The sequence below is a fragment of the Oncorhynchus kisutch genome, unplaced genomic scaffold (genome assembly GCF_002021735.2).
Source record: "Oncorhynchus kisutch isolate 150728-3 unplaced genomic scaffold, Okis_V2 scaffold1101, whole genome shotgun sequence".
NCBI lineage: Eukaryota > Metazoa > Chordata > Actinopteri > Salmoniformes > Salmonidae > Oncorhynchus > Oncorhynchus kisutch.
Genome location: NW_022263046.1, coordinates 1 through 19,341, shown reverse-complemented (window position 1 = coordinate 19,341; position 19,341 = coordinate 1). Strand labels below are relative to the sequence as shown.

Sequence of the window (19,341 nt, the reverse complement as noted above, 5' to 3'; positions counted from 1 at the left end):
TGGTGAAGAAACAGATAGACGGGTCCATCAATCATTTGATTCATTCATTATTTACACACATACACACACACACACACCTTTCCCCATGCTCACTTGGTCACACATTAACTAGAGAAGGACACTAAGTACAGAGAGGTAAAGAGCCTGCAGACAGCTGCACCCTCTTTCTCCACTCCTTACTCTCCCTTTCTGTCTTTCTCCACTCCTTACTCTCCCTTTCTGTCTTTCTCCACTCCTTACTCTCTCTTTCTCCACTCCTTACTCCCTCTTTCTGTCTTTCTCCACTCCTTACTCTCTCTTTCTGTCTTTCTCCACTCCTTACTCTCTCTTTCTGTCTTTCACTGTTTCTTTCACTCTCTCTCTCTCTCTCTCTCTCTCTCTCTCTCTCTCTCTCTCTCTCTCTCTCTCTCAATTCAATTCAAATCAATTCAAGGGGCTTTATTGGCATGGGAAACATATGTTAACATTGCCAAAGCAAGTGAGGTAGATAATATACAAAAGGGAAATAAACAATTAAACTTTACAGTAAATATTACACTCACAGAAATTCTAGGGAAAAGGAAGGATAGTATCACTGATCTTTAATAAGCTTTAAATATCGGTCTCATGGCTTTCGTGAGTTTTTTACATTTTAATTAGCACCCTTGTGTAGACCTAGCCCCGCCCACATCCGTTCCACGCATCGAAAGGGGTTGGAGGCGAAGGAAATACTAATACGTGCTACGAAATACAACATCAATTTCGTAAATATTGAAATAAAGTGTGTAAATAAGACGTATTAAACACATCTGTAAAACCACAATGAGGACATATAGACCTACCGAGCAAGTTTTCATTAATCATTGGGTACATCGTACGAAAAACATCAGAGTCATCTTAAATAGGAGCATAATTCACGTTCAAATTCACGCCATAACATACACAGGCATTTCATCATAACGACCTTTAGGAAATAATGTCTGGAGGGTGAAAATCACAAAACATTCCCTTTAACTCAGAGTATTATTTATATCTCCTCCCCTGTCTGATATCTTAACTTTCTCTGTGCCACAACATCTAAAGGTAGAAATATCATGCTTCAGGTCATTGAAATGTACAGCGACTTGATAATCCCTGTCCTTTCTCCTGATCAAACTTTTATTTTCACTGATTCTCTGTTTGAGAGAACGAGAGGTTTTACCGACATAGCAGAGCCCACATGGACATTTAATAATGTAGATAACATGGGTGGTGGAACATGTAATAATGTCATTTATTTGGGATCGTTTTCCTGTGTGTGGGTGGCAGAGATATTCACACTTTATCATGTTGTTGCACTGTGCGCATCCTCTGCATTTATAGCTACCATTTGGAAGAGGGCGTAAAAGAGCCTGGCTGGTTTTCTTTTGTGATTGGGAGTTGGCATGGACCAATTTATCTCGTATATTGCGACCTCTTCTATACACAATAAGTGGTGGATTTGTAAATTCCGCCGACAAAAAGCGGTCCGATGATAAAATGTGCCAGTGTTTCTTGACCGCATCTCCCACTTTTCGCGAGTTCAAAGTTGATATCGTTGTGAACATTACGGAGTGTTCTTTAGCTTTAGCAGGTCTTTGTTTGTAGCAGTTCATCTCCTGTTTCTCCAATGCCAAATTAAGAGCTTCATCCACACACATAATTGTGTTGCTGTCCTGGAGCCCTGTGGGGTGTGTTTGTGAACAGAGCCCCGGGACCAGCTTGCTTAGGGGGCTCATAGTTTATTTCTCAATAGGTGATGGATTTGTTATGGAATGTCTTGAGCTCTTATTTAGTACGGTGTAGTTATTTGCACCTTTATCCGTAGAATGGGCATTTTCTAAGGCCGGTTAGCTCAGTTGGTTAGAGCGTCGTGCTAATAACGCGAAGGTCGCGGGATCGATACCCGTACTGGTCAGGAGATTTTGTTTTTACTTTACTACTCTCTCTTTCTGTCTTTCTCCACTCCTTACTCTCTCTTTCTGTCTTTCTCCACTCCTTACTCTCTCTTTCTCCACTCCTTACTCTCTCTCTCTGTCTTTCTCCACTCTTTACTCTCTCTTTCTCCACTCCTTACTCTCTCTTTCTGTCTTTCTCCACTCCTTACTCTCGCTTTCTGTCTTTCTCCACTCCTTACTCCCTCTTTCTGTCTTTCTCCACTCCTTACTCCCTCTTTCTGTCTTTCTCCACTCCTTACTCTCCCTTTCTGTCTTTCTCCACTCCTTACCCTCTCTTTCTGTCTTTCTCCACTCCTTACTCTCTCTTTCTGTCTTTCTCCACTCCTTACTCTCTCTTTCTCCACTCCTTACTCTCTCTTTCTGTCTTTCTCCACTCCTTACTCTCTCTCTCTGTCTTTCTCCACTCTTTACTCTCTCTTTCTCCTCTCCTTACTCTCTCTTTCTGTCTTTCTCCACTCCTTACTCTCTCTCTTTCTCCACTCCTTACTCTCTCTTTCTCCACTCCTTACTCTCTCTTTCTCCACTCCCTACTCTCTTTTTCTCCACTCCTTAATCTATCTTTCTCCGCTCTTATTTAGTACGGTGTAGTTATTTCCACCTTTATCCATAGAATGAGCATTATCTAAGGCCGGTTAGCTCAGTTGGTTAGAGCGTCGTGCTAATAACGCGAAGGTCGCGGGTTCGATACCCGTACTGGCCAGGAGATTTTGTTTTTACTTTACTACTCTCTCTTTCTGTCTTTCTCCACTCCTTACTCTTTCTCCACTCCTTACTCTCTCTTTCTCCACTCCCTACTCTCTCTTTCTCCACTCCTTACTCTCTCTTTCTCCACTCCTTACTCTCTCTTTCTCCACTCCTTACTCTCTCTTTCTCCGCTCTTATTTAGTACGGTGTAGTTATTTCCACCTTTATCCGTAGAATGAGCATTATCTAAGGCTGGTTAGCTCAGTTGGTTAGAGCGTCGTGCTAATAACGCGAAGGTTGCGGGTTAGATACCCGTACTGGCCAGGAGATTTTGTTTTTACTTTACTACTCTCTCTTTCTGTCTTTCTCCACTCCTTACTCTCTCTTTCTCCACTCCTTACTCTCTCTTTCTGTCTTTCTCCACTCCTTACTCTCTCTTTCTGTCTTTCTCCACTCCTTACTCCCTCTTTCTCCACTCCCTACTCTCTTTTTCTCCACTCCTTAATCTATCTTTCTCCGCTCTTATTTAGTACGGTGTAGTTATTTCCACCTTTATCCATAGAATGAGCATTATCTAAGGCCGGTTAGCTCAGTTGGTTAGAGCGTCGTGCTAATAACGCGAAGGTCGCGGGTTCGATACCCGTACTGGCCAGGAGATTTTGTTTTTACTTTACTACTCTCTCTTTCTGTCTTTCTCCACTCCTTACTCTTTCTCCACTCCTTACTCTCTCTTTCTCCACTCCCTACTCTCTCTTTCTCCACTCCTTACTCTCTCTTTCTCCACTCCTTACTCTCTCTTTCTCCACTCCTTACTCTCTCTTTCTCCGCTCTTATTTAGTACGGTGTAGTTATTTCCACCTTTATCCGTAGAATGAGCATTATCTAAGGCTGGTTAGCTCAGTTGGTTAGAGCGTCGTGCTAATAACGCGAAGGTTGCGGGTTAGATACCCGTACTGGCCAGGAGATTTTGTTTTTACTTTACTACTCTCTCTTTCTGTCTTTCTCCACTCCTTACTCTCTCTTTCTCCACTCCTTACTCTCTCTTTCTGTCTTTCTCCACTCCTTACTCTCTCTTTCTGTCTTTCTCCACTCCTTACTCTCTCTTTCTGTCTTTCTCCACTCCTTACTCTCTCTTTCTGTCTTTCTCCACTCCTTACTCTCTCTTTCTCCACTCCTTACTCTCTCTCTCTGTCTTTCTCCACTCTTTACTCTCTCTTTCTCCACTCCTTACTCTCTCTTTCTGTCTTTCTCCACTCCTTACTCTCGCTTTCTGTCTTTCTCCACTCCTTACTCCCTCTTTCTGTCTTTCTCCACTCCTTACTCCCTCTTTCTGTCTTTCTCCACTCCTTACTCTCTCTTTCTGTCTTTCTCCACTCCTTACTCTCTCTTTCTGTCTTTCTCCACTCCTTACTCTCTCTTTCTGTCTTTCTCCACTCCTTACTCTCTCTTTCTCCACTCCTTACTCTCTCTTCTGTCTTTCTCCACTCCTTGCTCTCTCTCTCTGTCTTTCTCCACTCTTTACTGTCTCTTTCTCCTCTCCTTACTCTCTCTTTCTGTCTTTCTCCACTCCTTACTCTCTCTCTTTCTCCACTCCTTACTCTCTCTTTCTCCACTCCCTACTCTCTCTTTCTCCACTCCTTACTCTCTCTTTCTCCACTCCTTACTCTCTCTTTCTCCACTCCTTACTCTCTCTTTCTCCTCTCCTTACTCTCTCTTTCTGTCTTTCTACACTCCTTACTCTCTCTCTTTCTCCACTCCTTACTCTCTCTTTCTCCACTCCTTACTCTCTCTTTCTCCGCTCTTATTTAGTACGGTGTAGTTATTTCCACCTTTATCCGTAGAATGAGCATTATCTAAGGCCGGTTAGCTCAGTTGGTTAGAGCGTCGTGCTAATAACGCGAAGGTCGCGGGTTCGATACCCGTACTGGGCAGGAGATTTTGTTTTTACTTTACTACTCTCTCTTTCTGTCTTTCTCCACTCCTTACTCTCTCTTTCTCCACTCCTTACTCTCTCTTTCTGTCTTTCTCCACTCCTTACTCTTTCTCCACTCCTTACTCTCTCTTTCTCCACTCCCTACTCTCTCTTTCTCCACTCCTTACTCTCTCTTTCTCCACTCCTTACTCTCTCTTTCTCCACTCCTTACTCTCTCTTTCTGTCTTTCTACACTCCTTACTCTCTCTCTTTCTCCACTCCTTACTCTCTCTTTCTCCACTCCTTACTCTCTCTTTCTCCGCTCTTATTTAGTACGGTGTAGTTATTTCCACCTTTATCCGTAGAATGAGCATTATCTAAGGCCGTTTAGCTCAGTTGGTTAGAGCGTCGTGCCAATAACGCGAAGGTCGCGTGTTCGATACCCGTACTGGCCAGGAGATTTTGTTTTTACTTTACTACTCTCTCTTTCTGTCTTTCTCCACTCCTTACTCTCTCTTTCTGTCTTTCTCCACGCCTTACTCTCTCTCTGTCTTTCTCCTCTCCTTACTCTCTCTTTCTGTCTTTCTCCACTCCTTACTCTCTCTTTCTCCACTCCTTACTCTCTCTTTCTGTCTTTCTCCACTCCTTACTCTCTCTTTCTGTCTTTCTCCTCTCCTTACTCTCTCTTTCTCCACTCCTTACTCTCTCTTTCTGTCTTTCTCCACTCCTTACTCTCTCTTTCTGTCTTTCTCCTCTCCTTACTCTCTCTTTCTCCACTCCTTACTCTCTCTTTCTATCTTTCTCCACTCCTTACTCTCTCTTTCTCCACTCCTTACTCTCTCTTTCTTTCTCCACTCCTTACTCTCTCTTTCTCCACTCCTTACTCTCTTTCTCCACTCCTTACTCTCTTTCTCCACTCCTTAATCTCTCTTTCTGTCTTTCTCCACTCCTTACTCTCTCTTTCTGTCTTTCATTGTTTCTTTCACTCTCTCTCTCTCTCTCTCTCTCTCTCTCTCTCTCTCTCTCTCTCTCTCTCTCTCTCTCTCTCTCTCTCTCTCAATTCAATTCAAATCAATTCAAGGGGCTTTATTGGCATGGGAAACATATGTTAACATTGCCAAAGCAAGTGAGGTAGATAATATACAAAAGGGAAATAAACAATTAAACTTTACAGTAAATATTACACTCACAGAAATTCTAGGGAAAAGGAAGGATAGTATCACTGATCTTTAATAAGCTTTAAATATCGGTCTCATGGCTTTCGTGAGTTTTTTACATTTTAATTAGCACCCTTGTGTAGACCTAGCCCCGCCCACATCCGTTCCACGCATCGAAAGGGGTTGGAGGCGAAGGAAATACTAATACGTGCTACGAAATACAACATCAATTTCGTAAATATTGAAATAAAGTGTGTAAATAAGCCGTATTAAACACATCTGTAAAACCACAATGAGGACATATAGACCTACCGAGCAAGTTTTCATTAATCATTGGGTACATCGTACGAAAAACATCAGAGTCATCTTAAATAGGAGCATAATTCACGTTCAAATTCACGCCATAACATACACAGGCATTTCATCATAACGACCTTTAGGAAATAATGTCTGGAGGGTGAAAATCACAAAACATTCCCTTTAACTCAGAGTATTATTTATATCTCCTCCCCTGTCTGATATCTTAACTTTCTCTGTGCCACAACATCTAAAGGTAGAAATATCATGCTTCAGGTCATTGAAATGTACAGCGACTTGATAATCCCTGTCCTTTCTCCTGATCAAACTTTTATTTTCACTGATTCTCTGTTTGAGAGAACGAGAGGTTTTACCGACATAGCAGAGCCCACATGGACATTTAATAATGTAGATAACATGGGTGGTGGAACATGTAATAATGTCATTTATTTGGGATCGTTTTCCTGTGTGTGGGTGGCAGAGATATTCACACTTTATCATGTTGTTGCACTGTGCGCATCCTCTGCATTTATAGCTACCATTTGGAAGAGGGCGTAAAAGAGCCTGGCTGGTTTTCTTTTGTGATTGGGAGTTGGCATGGACCAATTTATCTCGTATATTGCGACCTCTTCTATACACAATAAGTGGTGGATTTGTAAATTCCGCCGACAAAAAGCGGTCCGATGATAAAATGTGCCAGTGTTTCTTGACCGCATCTCCCACTTTTCGCGAGTTCAAAGTTGATATCGTTGTGAACATTACGGAGTGTTCTTTAGCTTTAGCAGGTCTTTGTTTGTAGCAGTTCATCTCCTGTTTCTCCAATGCCAAATTAAGAGCTTCATCCACACACATAATTGTGTTGCTGTCCTGGAGCCCTGTGGGGTGTGTTTGTGAACAGAGCCCCGGGACCAGCTTGCTTAGGGGGCTCATAGTTTATTTCTCAATAGGTGATGGATTTGTTATGGAATGTCTTGAGCTCTTATTTAGTACGGTGTAGTTATTTGCACCTTTATCCGTAGAATGGGCATTATCTAAGGCCGGTTAGCTCAGATGGTTAGAGCGTCGTGCTAATAACGCGAAGGTCGCGGGATCGATACCCGTACTGGTCAGGAGATTTTGTTTTTACTTTACTACTCTCTCTTTCTGTCTTTCTCCACTCCTTACTCTCTCTTTCTGTCTTTCTCCACTCCTTACTCTCTCTTTCTCCACTCCTTACTCTCTCTCTCTGTCTTTCTCCACTCTTTACTCTCTCTTTCTCCACTCCTTACTCTCTCTTTCTGTCTTTCTCCACTCCTTACTCTCGCTTTCTGTCTTTCTCCACTCCTTACTCCCTCTTTCTGTCTTTCTCCACTCCTTACTCCCTCTTTCTGTCTTTCTCCACTCCTTACTCTCCCTTTCTGTCTTTCTCCACTCCTTACCCTCTCTTTCTGTCTTTCTCCACTCCTTACTATCTCTTTCTGTCTTTCTCCACTCCTTACTCTCTCTTTCTCCACTCCTTACTCTCTCTTTCTGTCTTTCTCCACTCCTTACTCTCTCTCTCTGTCTTTCTCCACTCTTTACTCTCTCTTTCTCCTCTCCTTACTCTCTCTTTCTGTCTTTCTCCACTCCTTACTCTCTCTCTTTCTCCACTCCTTACTCTCTCTTTCTCCACTCCTTACTCTCTCTTTCTCCACTCCCTACTCTCTTTTTCTCCACTCCTTAATCTATCTTTCTCCGCTCTTATTTAGTACGGTGTAGTTATTTCCACCTTTATCCATAGAATGAGCATTATCTAAGGCCGGTTAGCTCAGTTGGTTAGAGCGTCGTGCTAATAACGCGAAGGTCGCGGGTTCGATACCCGTACTGGCCAGGAGATTTTGTTTTTACTTTACTACTCTCTCTTTCTGTCTTTCTCCACTCCTTACTCTTTCTCCACTCCTTACTCTCTCTTTCTCCACTCCCTACTCTCTCTTTCTCCACTCCTTACTCTCTCTTTCTCCACTCCTTACTCTCTCTTTCTCCACTCCTTACTCTCTCTTTCTCCGCTCTTATTTAGTACGGTGTAGTTATTTCCACCTTTATCCGTAGAATGAGCATTATCTAAGGCTGGTTAGCTCAGTTGGTTAGAGCGTCGTGCTAATAACGCGAAGGTTGCGGGTTCGATACCCGTACTGGCCAGGAGATTTTGTTTTTACTTTACTACTCTCTCTTTCTGTCTTTCTCCACTCCTTACTCTCTCTTTCTGTCTTTCTCCACGCCTTACTCTCTCTCTGTCTTTCTCCTCTCCTTACTCTCTCTTTCTGTCTTTCTCCACTCCTTACTCTCTCTTTCTCCACTCCTTACTCTCTCTTTCTGTCTTTCTCCACTCCTTACTCTCTCTTTCTGTCTTTCTCCTCTCCTTACTCTCTCTTTCTCCACTCCTTACTCTCTCTTTCTGTCTTTCTCCACTCCTTACTCTCTCTTTCTGTCTTTCTCCTCTCCTTACTCTCTCTTTCTCCACTCCTTACTCTCTCTTTCTATCTTTCTCCACTCCTTACTCTCTCTTTCTCCACTCCTTACTCTCTCTTTCTTTCTCCACTCCTTACTCTCTCTTTCTCCACTCCTTACTCTCTTTCTCCACTCCTTACTCTCTTTCTCCACTCCTTAATCTCTCTTTCTGTCTTTCTCCACTCCTTACTCTCTCTTTCTGTCTTTCATTGTTTCTTTCACTCTCTCTCTCTCTCTCTCTCTCTCTCTCTCTCTCTCTCTCTCTCTCTCTCTCTCTCTCTCTCTCTCTCTCTCAATTCAATTCAAATCAATTCAAGGGGCTTTATTGGCATGGGAAACATATGTTAACATTGCCAAAGCAAGTGAGGTAGATAATATACAAAAGGGAAATAAACAATTAAACTTTACAGTAAATATTACACTCACAGAAATTCTAGGGAAAAGGAAGGATAGTATCACTGATCTTTAATAAGCTTTAAATATCGGTCTCATGGCTTTCGTGAGTTTTTTACATTTTAATTAGCACCCTTGTGTAGACCTAGCCCCGCCCACATCCGTTCCACGCATCGAAAGGGGTTGGAGGCGAAGGAAATACTAATACGTGCTACGAAATACAACATCAATTTCGTAAATATTGAAATAAAGTGTGTAAATAAGCCGTATTAAACACATCTGTAAAACCACAATGAGGACATATAGACCTACCGAGCAAGTTTTCATTAATCATTGGGTACATCGTACGAAAAACATCAGAGTCATCTTAAATAGGAGCATAATTCACGTTCAAATTCACGCCATAACATACACAGGCATTTCATCATAACGACCTTTAGGAAATAATGTCTGGAGGGTGAAAATCACAAAACATTCCCTTTAACTCAGAGTATTATTTATATCTCCTCCCCTGTCTGATATCTTAACTTTCTCTGTGCCACAACATCTAAAGGTAGAAATATCATGCTTCAGGTCATTGAAATGTACAGCGACTTGATAATCCCTGTCCTTTCTCCTGATCAAACTTTTATTTTCACTGATTCTCTGTTTGAGAGAACGAGAGGTTTTACCGACATAGCAGAGCCCACATGGACATTTAATAATGTAGATAACATGGGTGGTGGAACATGTAATAATGTCATTTATTTGGGATCGTTTTCCTGTGTGTGGGTGGCAGAGATATTCACACTTTATCATGTTGTTGCACTGTGCGCATCCTCTGCATTTATAGCTACCATTTGGAAGAGGGCGTAAAAGAGCCTGGCTGGTTTTCTTTTGTGATTGGGAGTTGGCATGGACCAATTTATCTCGTATATTGCGACCTCTTCTATACACAATAAGTGGTGGATTTGTAAATTCCGCCGACAAAAAGCGGTCCGATGATAAAATGTGCCAGTGTTTCTTGACCGCATCTCCCACTTTTCGCGAGTTCAAAGTTGATATCGTTGTGAACATTACGGAGTGTTCTTTAGCTTTAGCAGGTCTTTGTTTGTAGCAGTTCATCTCCTGTTTCTCCAATGCCAAATTAAGAGCTTCATCCACACACATAATTGTGTTGCTGTCCTGGAGCCCTGTGGGGTGTGTTTGTGAACAGAGCCCCGGGACCAGCTTGCTTAGGGGGCTCATAGTTTATTTCTCAATAGGTGATGGATTTGTTATGGAATGTCTTGAGCTCTTATTTAGTACGGTGTAGTTATTTGCACCTTTATCCGTAGAATGGGCATTATCTAAGGCCGGTTAGCTCAGATGGTTAGAGCGTCGTGCTAATAACGCGAAGGTCGCGGGATCGATACCCGTACTGGTCAGGAGATTTTGTTTTTACTTTACTACTCTCTCTTTCTGTCTTTCTCCACTCCTTACTCTCTCTTTCTGTCTTTCTCCACTCCTTACTCTCTCTTTCTCCACTCCTTACTCTCTCTCTCTGTCTTTCTCCACTCTTTACTCTCTCTTTCTCCACTCCTTACTCTCTCTTTCTGTCTTTCTCCACTCCTTACTCTCGCTTTCTGTCTTTCTCCACTCCTTACTCCCTCTTTCTGTCTTTCTCCACTCCTTACTCCCTCTTTCTGTCTTTCTCCACTCCTTACTCTCCCTTTCTGTCTTTCTCCACTCCTTACCCTCTCTTTCTGTCTTTCTCCACTCCTTACTATCTCTTTCTGTCTTTCTCCACTCCTTACTCTCTCTTTCTCCACTCCTTACTCTCTCTTTCTGTCTTTCTCCACTCCTTACTCTCTCTCTCTGTCTTTCTCCACTCTTTACTCTCTCTTTCTCCTCTCCTTACTCTCTCTTTCTGTCTTTCTCCACTCCTTACTCTCTCTCTTTCTCCACTCCTTACTCTCTCTTTCTCCACTCCTTACTCTCTCTTTCTCCACTCCCTACTCTCTTTTTCTCCACTCCTTAATCTATCTTTCTCCGCTCTTATTTAGTACGGTGTAGTTATTTCCACCTTTATCCATAGAATGAGCATTATCTAAGGCCGGTTAGCTCAGTTGGTTAGAGCGTCGTGCTAATAACGCGAAGGTCGCGGGTTCGATACCCGTACTGGCCAGGAGATTTTGTTTTTACTTTACTACTCTCTCTTTCTGTCTTTCTCCACTCCTTACTCTTTCTCCACTCCTTACTCTCTCTTTCTCCACTCCCTACTCTCTCTTTCTCCACTCCTTACTCTCTCTTTCTCCACTCCTTACTCTCTCTTTCTCCACTCCTTACTCTCTCTTTCTCCGCTCTTATTTAGTACGGTGTAGTTATTTCCACCTTTATCCGTAGAATGAGCATTATCTAAGGCTGGTTAGCTCAGTTGGTTAGAGCGTCGTGCTAATAACGCGAAGGTTGCGGGTTCGATACCCGTACTGGCCAGGAGATTTTGTTTTTACTTTACTACTCTCTCTTTCTGTCTTTCTCCACTCCTTACTCTCTCTTTCTCCACTCCTTACTCTCTCTTTCTGTCTTTCTCCACTCCTTACTCTCTCTTTCTGTCTTTCTCCACTCCTTACTCCCTCTTTCTGTCTTTCTCCACTCCTTACTCTCTCTTTCTGTCTTTCTCCACTCCTTACTCTCTCTTTCTGTCTTTCTCCACTCCTTACTCTCTCTTTCTGTCTTTCTCCACTCCTTACTCTCTCTTTCTCCACTCCTTACTCTCTCTCTCTGTCTTTCTCCACTCTTTACTCTCTCTTTCTCCACTCCTTACTCTCTCTTTCTGTCTTTCTCCACTCCTTACTCTCGCTTTCTGTCTTTCTCCACTCCTTACTCCCTCTTTCTGTCTTTCTCCACTCCTTACTCCCTCTTTCTGTCTTTCTCCACTCCTTACTCTCTCTTTCTGTCTTTCTCCACTCCTTACTCTCTCTTTCTGTCTTTCTCCACTCCTTACTCTCTCTTTCTGTCTTTCTCCACTCCTTACTCTCTCTTTCTCCACTCCTTACTCTCTCTTTCTGTCTTTCTCCACTCCTTGCTCTCTCTCTCTGTCTTTCTCCACTCTTTACTGTCTCTTTCTCCTCTCCTTACTCTCTCTTTCTGTCTTTCTCCACTCCTTACTCTCTCTCTTTCTCCACTCCTTACTCTCTCTTTCTCCACTCCCTACTCTCTCTTTCTCCACTCCTTACTCTCTCTTTCTCCACTCCTTACTCTCTCTTTCTCCACTCCTTACTCTCTCTTTCTCCTCTCCTTACTCTCTCTTTCTGTCTTTCTACACTCCTTACTCTCTCTCTTTCTCCACTCCTTACTCTCTCTTTCTGTCTTTCTCCACTCCTTACTCTCTCTTTCTCCACTCCTTACTCTCTCTCTCTGTCTTTCTCCACTCTTTACTCTCTCTTTCTCCACTCCTTACTCTCTCTTTCTGTCTTTCTCCACTCCTTACTCTCGCTTTCTGTCTTTCTCCACTCCTTACTCCCTCTTTCTGTCTTTCTCCACTCCTTACTCCCTCTTTCTGTCTTTCTCCACTCCTTACTCTCTCTTTCTGTCTTTCTCCACTCCTTACTCTCTCTTTCTGTCTTTCTCCACTCCTTACTCTCTCTTTCTGTCTTTCTCCACTCCTTACTCTCTCTTTCTCCACTCCTTACTCTCTCTTTCTGTCTTTCTCCACTCCTTGCTCTCTCTCTCTGTCTTTCTCCACTCTTTACTGTCTCTTTCTCCTCTCCTTACTCTCTCTTTCTGTCTTCTCCACTCCTTACTCTCTCTCTTTCTCCACTCCTTACTCTCTCTTTCTCCACTCCCTACTCTCTCTTTCTCCACTCCTTACTCTCTCTTTCTCCACTCCTTACTCTCTCTTTCTCCACTCCTTACTCTCTCTTTCTCCTCTCCTTACTCTCTCTTTCTGTCTTTCTACACTCCTTACTCTCTCTCTTTCTCCACTCCTTACTCTCTCTTTCTCCACTCCTTACTCTCTCTTTCTCCGCTCTTATTAGTACGGTGTAGTTATTTCCACCTTTATCCGTAGAATGAGCATTATCTAAGGCCGGTTAGCTCAGTTGGTTAGAGCGTCGTGCTAATAACGCGAAGGTCGCGGGTTCGATACCCGTACTGGGCAGGAGATTTTGTTTTTACTTTACTACTCTCTCTTTCTGTCTTTCTCCACTCCTTACTCTCTCTTTCTCCACTCCTTACTCTCTCTTTCTGTCTTTCTCCACTCCTTACTCTTTCTCCACTCCTTACTCTCTCTTTCTCCACTCCCTACTCTCTCTTTCTCCACTCCTTACTCTCTCTTTCTCCACTCCTTACTCTCTCTTTCTCCACTCCTTACTCTCTCTTTCTGTCTTTCTACACTCCTTACTCTCTCTCTTTCTCCACTCCTTACTCTCTCTTTCTCCACTCCTTACTCTCTCTTTCTCCGCTCTTATTTAGTACGGTGTAGTTATTTCCACCTTTATCCGTAGAATGAGCATTATCTAAGGCCGGTTAGCTCAGTTGGTTAGAGCGTCGTGCCAATAACGCGAAGGTCGCGTGTTCGATACCCGTACTGGCCAGGAGATTTTGTTTTTACTTTACTACTCTCTCTTTCTGTCTTTCTCCACTCCTTACTCTCTCTTTCTGTCTTTCTCCACTCCTTACTCTCTCTTTCTGTCTTTCTCCACTACTTACTCCCTCTTTCTGTCTTTCTCCACTCCTTACTCCCTCTTTCTGTCTTTCTCCACTCCTTACTCTCTCTTTCTGTCTTTCTCAACTCCTAACTCTCTCTTTCTCCACTCCTTACTCTCCCTTTCTGTCTTTCTCCACTCCTTACTCTCTCTTTCTCCACTCCTTACTCTCTCTTTCTCCACTCCTTACTCTCCCTTTCTGTCTTTCTCCACTCCTTACTCTCTCTTTCTCCACTCCTTAATCTCTCTTTCTCCTCTCCTTACTCTCCCTTTCTGTCTTTCTCCACTCCTTACTCTCTCTTTCTCCACTCCTTACTCTCTCTTTCTCCACTCCTTACTCTCTCTTTCTGTCTTTCTACACTCCTTACTCTCTCTCTTTCTCCACTCCTTACTCTCTCTTTCTCCACTCCTTACTCTCTCTTTCTCCGCTCTTATTAGTACGGTGTAGTTATTTCCACCTTTATCCGTAGAATGGGCATTATCTAAGGCCGGTTAGCTCAGTTGTTTAGAGCGTCTTGCTAATAACGCGAAGGTCGCGGGTTCGATACCCGTACTGGCCAGGAGATTTTGTTTTTACTTTACTACTCTCTCTTTCTGTCTTTCTCCACTCCTTACTCTCTCTTTCTCCACTCCTTACTCTCTCTTTCTGTCTTTCTCCACTCCTTACTCTCTCTTTCTGTCTTTCTCCACTCCTTACTCCCTCTTTCTGTCTTCTCCACTCCTTACTCTCTCTTTCTGTCTTTCTCCACTCCTTACTCTCTCTTTCTGTCTTTCTCCACTACTTACTCCCTCTTTCTGTCTTTCTCCACTCCTTACTCTCTCTTTCTGTCTTTCTCCACTCCTTACTCTCTCTTTCTGTCTTTCTCCACTCCTACCTCTCTCTTTCTCCACTCCTTACTCTCCCTTTCTGTCTTTCTCCACTCCTTACTCTCTCTTTCTCCACTCCTTACTCTCCCTTTCTGTCTTTCTCCACTCCTTACTCTCTCTTTCTCCACTCCTTACTCTCTCTTTCTCCTCTCCTTACTCTCCCTTTCGTCTTTCTCCACTCCTTACTCTCTCTTTCTCCACTCCTTACTCTCTCTTTCTCCACTCCTTACTCTCTCTTTCTGTCTTTCTACACTCCTTACTCTCTCTCTTTCTCCACTCCTTACTCTCTCTTTCTCCACTCCTTACTCTCTCTTTCTCCGCTCTTATTTAGTACGTGTAGTTATTTCCACCTTTATCCGTAGAATGGGCATTATCTAAGGCCGGTTAGCTCAGATGGTTAGAGCGTCGTGCTAATAACGCGAAGGTCCGCGGGATCGATACCCGTACTGGTCAGGAGATTTTGTTTTTACTTACTACTCTCTCTTTCTGTCTTTTCTCCACTCCTTACTCTCTCTTTCTGTCTTTCTCCACTCCGTTACTCTCTCTTTCTCCACTCCTTACTCTCTCTCTCTGTCTTTCTCCACTCTTTACTCTCTCTTTCTCCACTCCTTACTCTCTCTTTCTGTCTTTCTCCACTCCTTACTCTCGCTTTCTGTCTTTCTCCCACTCCTTACTCCCTCTTTCTGTCTTTCTCCACTCCTTACTCCCTCTTCTGTCTTTCTCCACTCCTTACTCTCCCTTTTCTGTCTTTCTCACTCCTTACCCTCTCTTTCTGTCTTTCTCCACTCCTTACTATCTCTTTCTGTCTTTCTCCACTCCTTACTCTCTCTTTCTCCACTCCTTACTCTCTCTTTCTGTCTTCTCCACTCCTTACTCTCTCTCTCTGTCTTTCTCCACTCTTTACTCTCTCTTTCTCCTCTCCTTACTCTCTCTTCTGTCTTTCTCCACTCCTTGACTCTCTCTCTTTCTCCACTCCTTACTCTCTCTTTCTCCACTCCTTACTCTCTCTTTTCTCCACTTCCCTACTCTCTTTTCTCACTCCTTAATCTATCTTTCTCCGCTCTTATTTAGTACGGTGTAGTTATTTCCACCTTTATCCATAGAATGAGCATTATCTAAGGCCGGTTAGCTCAGTTGGTTAGAGCGTCGTTGCTAATAACGCGAAGGTCGCGGGTTCGATACCCGGTACTGGCCAGGAGATTTTGTTTTTACTTTACTACTCTCTCTTTCTGTCTTTCTCCACTCCTTACTCTTTCTCCACTCCTTACTCTCCTCTTCTCCACTCCCTACTCTCTCTTTTCTCCACTCCTTTACTCTCTCTTTCTCCACTCCTTACTCTCTCTTTCTCCACTCCTTACTCTCTCTTTCTCCGCTCTTATTTAGGTACGGTGTAGTTATTTCCACCTTTATCCGTAGAATGAGCATTATCTAAGGCTGGTTAGCTCAGTTGGTTAGAGCGTCGTGCTAATAACGCGAAGGTTGCGGGTTCGATACCCGTACTGGCCAGGAGATTTTGTTTTTACTTTACTACTCTCTCTTTCTGTCTTTCTCCACTCCTTACTCTCTCTTTCTCCACTCCTTACTCTCTCTTTCTGTCTTTCTCTCCACTCCTTACTCTCTCTTTCTGTCTTTCTCCACTCCTTACCTCCTCTTTCTGTCTTTCTCCACTCCTTACTCTCTCTTTCTGTCTTTCTCTCCACTCCTTTACTCTCTCTTTCTGTCTTTCTCCACTCCTTACTCTCTCTTTCTGTCTTTCTCCACTCCTTACTCTCTCTTTCTCCACTCCTTACTCTCGCTCTTCTGTCTTTCTCCACTCTTTACTCTCTCTTTCTCCACTCCTTACTCTCTCTTTCTGTCTTTCTCCACTCCTTACTCTCGCTTTCTGTCTTTCTCCACTCCTTACTCCCTCTTTCTGTCTTTCTCCACTCCTTACTCCCTCTTTCTGTCTTTCTCCACTCCTTACTCTCTCTTTCTGTCTTTCTCCACTCCTACTCTCTCTTTCTGTGTTTCTCCCACTCCTTACTCTCTCTTCTGTCTTTCCCACTCCTTACTCTCTCTTTCTACTCTCTCTTTACTCCTCCTTCTTTCTGTCTTCTTCTCCACTCCTTGCTCTCTCTCTCTGTCTTTCTCCACTCTTTACTGTCTCTTTCTCCTCTCCTTACTCTCTCTTTCTGTCTTTCTCCACTCCTTACTCTCTCTCTTTCTCCACTCCTTACTCTCTCTTTCTCCACTCCCTACTCTCTCTTTCTCCACTCCTTACTCTCTCTTTCTCCACTCCTTACTCTCTCTTTTCTCCACTCCTTACTCTCTCTTTCTCCTCTCCTTACTCTCTCTTTCTGTCTTTCTACACTCCTTACTCTCTCTCTTTCTCCACTCCTTACTCTCTCTTTCTCCACTCCTTACTCTCTCTTTCTCCGCTCTTATTTAGTACGGTGTAGTTATTTCCACCTTTATCCGTAGAATGAGCATTATCTAAGGCCGGTTAGCTCAGTTGGTTAGAGCGTCGTGCTAATAACGCGAAGTCGCGGGTTCGATACCCGTACTGGGCAGGAGATTTTGTTTTTACTTTACTACTCTCTCTTTCTGTCTTTCTCCACTCCTTACTCTCTCTTTCTCCACTCCTTACTCTCTCTTTCTGTCTTTCTCCACTCCTTACTCTTTCTCCACTCCTTACTCTCTCTTTCTCCACTCCCTACTCTCTTCTTCTCCACTCCTTACTCTCTCTCTTTCTCCACTCCTTACTCTCTTCTTTCTCCACTCCTTACTCTCTCTTTCTGTCTTTCTACACTCCTTACTCTCTCTCTTTCTCCACTCCTTACTCTCTCTTTCTCCACTCCTTACTCTCTCTTTCTCCGCTCTTATTTAGTACGGTGTAGTTATTTCCACCTTTATCCGTAGAATGAGCATTATCTAAGGCCGGTTAGCTCAGTTGGTTAGAGCGTCGTGCCAATAACGCGAAGGTCGCGTGTTCGATACCCGTACTGGCCAGGAGATTTTGTTTTACTTTACTACTCTCTCTTTCTGTCTTTCTCCACTCCTTACTCTCTCTTCTGTCTTCTCCACGCCTTACTCTCTCTCTGTCTTTCTCCTCTCCTTACTCTCTCTTTCTGTCTTTCTCCACTCCTTACTCTCTCTTTCTCCACTCCTTACTCTCTCTTTTCTGTCCTTTCTCCACTCCTTACTCTCTCTTTCTGTCTTTCTCCTCTCCTTACTCTCTCTTTCTCCACTCCTTACTCTCTCTTTTCTCCAATCCTTACTATCTCTTTCTGTCTTTCTCCACTCCTTACTCTCTCTTTCTGTCTTTCTCCACTCCTTACTCTCTCTTTCTGTCTTTCTCCAATCCTTACTATCTCTTTCTGTCTTCTCCACGCTTACTCTCTCTCTGTCTTTCTCCTCTCCTTACTCTCTCTTTCTGTAATTCTCCACTCCTTACTCTTCTTCTCCACTTCCTTACTCTCTCTTTCTGTCTTTCTCCACTCCTTACTCCTCTTTCTGGTCTTCTCCTCTCCTTACTCCTCTTTCTCCACTCCTTACTCTCTCTTTCTATCTTTCTCCACTCCTTACTCTCTCTTTCTCCACTCCTTACTCTCTCTTTCTTCTCCACTCCTTACTCTCTCTTCTTTCTCCACTCCTTACTCTCTTTCTCCACTCCTTACTCTTCTTTCTCCACTCCTTAATCTCTCTTCTGTCTTTCTCCACTCCTTACTCTCTCTTTCTGTCTTTCATTGTTTCTTTCACTCTCTTCTCTCTCTCCTCTCGCTCTCTCTCTCTCTCTCTCTCTCTCTCTCTCTCTCAATTCAATTCAAATCAATTCAAGGGGCTTTATTGGCATGGGAAACATATGTTAACATTGCCAAAGCAAGTGAGGTAGATAAATACAAAAGGGAAATAAACAATTAAACTTTACAGTAATATTACACTCCTTACTCTCTCTTTCTGTCTTTCTCCTCTCCTTACTCTCTCTTTCTCCACTCCTTATTCTCTCTTTCTGTCTTTCTCCACTCCTTACTCTCTTTCTCCACTCCTTAATCTCTCTTTCTGTCTTTCTCCACTCCTTACTCTCTTTTCTCCACCCTACTCTCTCTTTCTGTCTTTCTCCACTCCTTACTCTCTTTCTCCACTCCTTAATCTCTCATTTCTGTCTTTCTCCTCTCCTTACTGTCTTCTCCACTCCTTACTCTCTCTTTCTGTCTTTCTTCACTCCTTACTCTCTCTTTCTCCACTCCTTACTCTCTCTCTTTCTGTCTTTCTCCACTCCTACTCTCTCTTTCTGTCTTTCTCCACTCCTTACTCTCTCTTTCTGTCTTTCTCCAACTCCTACTCTCTCTTTCTGTCTTTCTCCTCTCCTTACCCTCTCTTTCTGTCTTTCACTGTTTCTTTCACTCTCTCTCTCTCTCTCTCTCTCTCTCGCTCTCTCTCTCTCTCTCTCTCTCTCTCAATTCAATTCAAATCAATTCAAGGGGCTTTATTGGCATGGAAAACATATGTTAACATTGCCAAAGCAAGTGAGGTAGATAATATACCAAAGGGAAATAAACAATTAAACTTTACAGTAAATATTACACTCACAGAAATTCTAGGGAAAAGGAAGGATAGTATCACTGATCTTTAATAAGCTTTAAATATCGGTCTCATGGCTTTCGTGAGTTTTTTAACATTTTAATTAGCACCCTTGTGTAGACCTAGCCCCGCCCACATCCGTTCCACGCATCGAAAGGGGTTGGAGCGAAGGAAATATAATACGTGCTACGAAATACAAACATCAATTCGTAATATTGAAAATAAAGTGTGTAAATAAGACGTATTAAACACATCTGTAAAACCACAATGAGGACATATAGACCTACCGAGCAAGTTTTCATTAATCATTGGGTAACATCGTACGAAAAACATCAGAGTCATCTTAAATAGGAGCCAAACACGTTCAAATTCACGCCATAACA

General features: G+C 43.0%; 21 non-coding genes across 21 annotated transcripts; all 21 read left to right on the top strand.

The window, feature by feature from the left end:
- Window positions 1-1,841: 1,841 nt before the first annotated feature.
- On the top strand, window positions 1,842-1,915 carry trnai-aau (transfer RNA isoleucine (anticodon AAU)). The gene has a single exon. It is a non-coding gene; the product is annotated as a tRNA-Ile (tRNA).
- Window positions 1,916-2,581: 666 nt separating this feature from the next.
- trnai-aau (transfer RNA isoleucine (anticodon AAU)) lies at window positions 2,582-2,655 on the top strand. The gene has a single exon. It is a non-coding gene; the product is annotated as a tRNA-Ile (tRNA).
- A 234-nt stretch (window positions 2,656-2,889) lies between these two features.
- trnai-aau (transfer RNA isoleucine (anticodon AAU)) lies at window positions 2,890-2,963 on the top strand. The gene has a single exon. It is a non-coding gene; the product is annotated as a tRNA-Ile (tRNA).
- A 254-nt stretch (window positions 2,964-3,217) lies between these two features.
- trnai-aau (transfer RNA isoleucine (anticodon AAU)) lies at window positions 3,218-3,291 on the top strand. Its single transcript has one exon. It is a non-coding gene; the product is annotated as a tRNA-Ile (tRNA).
- A 234-nt stretch (window positions 3,292-3,525) lies between these two features.
- trnai-aau (transfer RNA isoleucine (anticodon AAU)) lies at window positions 3,526-3,599 on the top strand. Its single transcript has one exon. It is a non-coding gene; the product is annotated as a tRNA-Ile (tRNA).
- An 897-nt stretch (window positions 3,600-4,496) lies between these two features.
- trnai-aau (transfer RNA isoleucine (anticodon AAU)) lies at window positions 4,497-4,570 on the top strand. Its single transcript has one exon. It is a non-coding gene; the product is annotated as a tRNA-Ile (tRNA).
- Window positions 4,571-4,932: 362 nt separating this feature from the next.
- Window positions 4,933-5,006, top strand: trnai-aau (transfer RNA isoleucine (anticodon AAU)). The gene has a single exon. It is a non-coding gene; the product is annotated as a tRNA-Ile (tRNA).
- Window positions 5,007-7,040: 2,034 nt separating this feature from the next.
- Window positions 7,041-7,114, top strand: trnai-aau (transfer RNA isoleucine (anticodon AAU)). The gene has a single exon. It is a non-coding gene; the product is annotated as a tRNA-Ile (tRNA).
- Window positions 7,115-7,780: 666 nt separating this feature from the next.
- trnai-aau (transfer RNA isoleucine (anticodon AAU)) lies at window positions 7,781-7,854 on the top strand. Its single transcript has one exon. It is a non-coding gene; the product is annotated as a tRNA-Ile (tRNA).
- A 234-nt stretch (window positions 7,855-8,088) lies between these two features.
- trnai-aau (transfer RNA isoleucine (anticodon AAU)) lies at window positions 8,089-8,162 on the top strand. The gene has a single exon. It is a non-coding gene; the product is annotated as a tRNA-Ile (tRNA).
- A 2,034-nt stretch (window positions 8,163-10,196) lies between these two features.
- Window positions 10,197-10,270, top strand: trnai-aau (transfer RNA isoleucine (anticodon AAU)). The gene has a single exon. It is a non-coding gene; the product is annotated as a tRNA-Ile (tRNA).
- A 666-nt stretch (window positions 10,271-10,936) lies between these two features.
- Window positions 10,937-11,010, top strand: trnai-aau (transfer RNA isoleucine (anticodon AAU)). Its single transcript has one exon. It is a non-coding gene; the product is annotated as a tRNA-Ile (tRNA).
- A 234-nt stretch (window positions 11,011-11,244) lies between these two features.
- trnai-aau (transfer RNA isoleucine (anticodon AAU)) lies at window positions 11,245-11,318 on the top strand. Its single transcript has one exon. It is a non-coding gene; the product is annotated as a tRNA-Ile (tRNA).
- A 1,592-nt stretch (window positions 11,319-12,910) lies between these two features.
- Window positions 12,911-12,984, top strand: trnai-aau (transfer RNA isoleucine (anticodon AAU)). The gene has a single exon. It is a non-coding gene; the product is annotated as a tRNA-Ile (tRNA).
- A 362-nt stretch (window positions 12,985-13,346) lies between these two features.
- Window positions 13,347-13,420, top strand: trnai-aau (transfer RNA isoleucine (anticodon AAU)). Its single transcript has one exon. It is a non-coding gene; the product is annotated as a tRNA-Ile (tRNA).
- A 597-nt stretch (window positions 13,421-14,017) lies between these two features.
- trnai-aau (transfer RNA isoleucine (anticodon AAU)) lies at window positions 14,018-14,091 on the top strand. The gene has a single exon. It is a non-coding gene; the product is annotated as a tRNA-Ile (tRNA).
- A 685-nt stretch (window positions 14,092-14,776) lies between these two features.
- trnai-aau (transfer RNA isoleucine (anticodon AAU)) lies at window positions 14,777-14,851 on the top strand. Its single transcript has one exon. It is a non-coding gene; the product is annotated as a tRNA-Ile (tRNA).
- A 666-nt stretch (window positions 14,852-15,517) lies between these two features.
- trnai-aau (transfer RNA isoleucine (anticodon AAU)) lies at window positions 15,518-15,593 on the top strand. The gene has a single exon. It is a non-coding gene; the product is annotated as a tRNA-Ile (tRNA).
- A 237-nt stretch (window positions 15,594-15,830) lies between these two features.
- On the top strand, window positions 15,831-15,904 carry trnai-aau (transfer RNA isoleucine (anticodon AAU)). The gene has a single exon. It is a non-coding gene; the product is annotated as a tRNA-Ile (tRNA).
- A 970-nt stretch (window positions 15,905-16,874) lies between these two features.
- trnai-aau (transfer RNA isoleucine (anticodon AAU)) lies at window positions 16,875-16,947 on the top strand. Its single transcript has one exon. It is a non-coding gene; the product is annotated as a tRNA-Ile (tRNA).
- A 365-nt stretch (window positions 16,948-17,312) lies between these two features.
- trnai-aau (transfer RNA isoleucine (anticodon AAU)) lies at window positions 17,313-17,386 on the top strand. The gene has a single exon. It is a non-coding gene; the product is annotated as a tRNA-Ile (tRNA).
- The last annotated feature ends 1,955 nt before the right edge of the window (window positions 17,387-19,341 follow it).